The sequence below is a fragment of the Nuphar pumila genome, chromosome 13 (genome assembly GCF_984573655.1).
Source record: "Nuphar pumila chromosome 13, dmNupPumi1.hap1.1, whole genome shotgun sequence".
Lineage (NCBI taxonomy): Eukaryota > Viridiplantae > Streptophyta > Magnoliopsida > Nymphaeales > Nymphaeaceae > Nuphar > Nuphar pumila.
Window position 1 is genome coordinate 35,527,444 of NC_143261.1, and position 2,138 is coordinate 35,529,581.

Sequence of the window (2,138 nt, forward strand, 5' to 3'; positions counted from 1 at the left end):
TCTAATTCTAAGATCTAAAATTAAGACTCTATGTTGTGTAGCTACACTTTCTCCTGGTATAACCTTACAATCGATGCAACAACCCCTATCTCTCTTTCTAAGTAGGAAAAAATCTATCTGACTCGTATTAACCCCACTTTTAAATGTTACTAGGTGAGACTCCCTCTTCCTAAACCAAGTGTTTGCTAAGATCATATCATAGGACAAACAAAAATCTAAAATCCTTTCTCCACTTTCATTTCTTTCTCCTATACCATAGCCTCCATGGATATTCTCAAATCCATCCCTACTAATGCCTACATGTCCATTAAGGTCACCGCCGATGAAAAGCTTTTCTCCATAAGATGTCTCTTGTACTACTCCATCTAAATCTTCCCAAAATTGATGCTTAATGGAATCATCTAAACCTACTTGAGGTGCATAAACACTAATAATATTAATAATATCCGTACCTAATACTAATTTAATAAGTAAAATTCTATCACCCTTCCTACGGACCTCAACTACATTATCTATAAACTGACGACTCATAACAATCCCTACTCCATTCCTATTCCTATTTATTCCTGTATACCAAATCTTATATCCCCAAGGTTCTATCACTTTAGCTTTCTCACCTACCCATTTGGTCTCTTGAAGACATAAAATATCAATCTTTCTCCTACACATAACATCTACTAACTCTACCAACTTACCAGTTAAAGACCCTATGTTCCAAGTGGCTAACCTAATTTTATGGTCTTGGACTAACTTCTTTACCCCCACCCGTCCAACAAAGTGAGGGAACCCTTGCCTATTTGACACCACACCCGGGCGCCGGTGTGACGCGTCGCTTCTGGGCGACGACCTAGCAACCCTTGCACATTTATCACTGCCTCCGGGCCTAGAGAGTACAGCGCGTCGCTCAGTAGGGAACGCCCCAACGAAATTCTCATATTGGTTCATTTTCATAGGATATGACAAAGTTTTTATGCTGGCTGTCACAGGCCTACCGCAACCCTCCTCCTTTATCCGGGCTTGGGACCGGCAGTGTATAACTACACAGGCGGAGTTAAAAATTGGTGGGGGCCGCACGAAGGCGTTTCCCGCTACCACAAATTATGACGTCCACTCTCCCACTTGGGGAGATGGTAGAGAGACGCTCCTCCCAAGTGCAATGGAAGCCGCCTCTCTAGGCAATCAACCTTCTTGTTCACCGATAGACCCCGTCGATATAAAATCGGATATAAGATGAGAGAAATATTATCACAGCAAGTTACCTTCTTGATTTTAACCACGATTTTAAAACTTTAAAAACCCGATTTGATGTCTGATTTTTTTTGACAGAGTTCCCGAGATCCAAAACCTCTGATTTTTCTACAGTAACTCAATAACTCATGCATGCATCACATATAAAAAAATCAGAAATAAACAATGAGTGATTCAATCCGAAATAACATCATCTTTACTGTTCTAAACCTAGAACACACAGAAAGTTAAGAAACTTAAAAAACCATGCATTAACTAATGTAAATAAATAAAATAAACCATAAAACAGTAAATAAAAATTATTTCTATGCTATAGAACGTAAAACAAACATGAATAAACCATGAAAATAAAATAAAAACAGGGAATCAATGGCTGGAATTTGATATCACCTTTAAAACATAGATTTAACCCATTAAAAAGGGCAAATCATATATTTTATTGGTTATTAATGCAAAGAATCATATTAAAATCAATTCCAATGGATTAAAATCTCTGTAAATCACCCAAAACAGGGTTGGATCACCTTCTTGGATCGTTCTTGCTGATTCTTGATGGTTCTTGAGGTTGAATCCATGGTTTAATCCATGAAGATGATGGCACCAATGGCTAAATCATGTTTAAAACAATGAAAAACATTAAATAAAAACTAAAAATTAGAGAAAATAGTTACCTTGAGGTTGCTGCAATGGAGGAAGGGCTGGAGAGGAGAGAGAAGCTCCAAGAATCCAAAGGAAAGCCAATTGGGAAAATCGACCCCCTATAGCCTTCTATTTATAAAAAAAAATTAGGTTAAAAATTAAATGTTTTAAAAAAAATTGGACTCTTCTAAGGGGGGCAATTTTGGGGTGGAGTTACCTAACTACCCCTAGTCTAAATTATCCTATTTAAT

The 2,138-nt window shown here is 37.5% G+C and overlaps 1 non-coding gene across 1 annotated transcript; it reads right to left on the reverse strand.

Annotated features, from left to right (window-relative positions):
- Positions 1-1,061: 1,061 nt before the first annotated feature.
- LOC149818260 (U1 spliceosomal RNA) lies at positions 1,062-1,221 on the reverse strand. The gene has a single exon (XR_016427523.1). It is a non-coding gene; the product is annotated as a U1 spliceosomal RNA (small nuclear RNA).
- Positions 1,222-2,138: the final 917 nt, after the last annotated feature.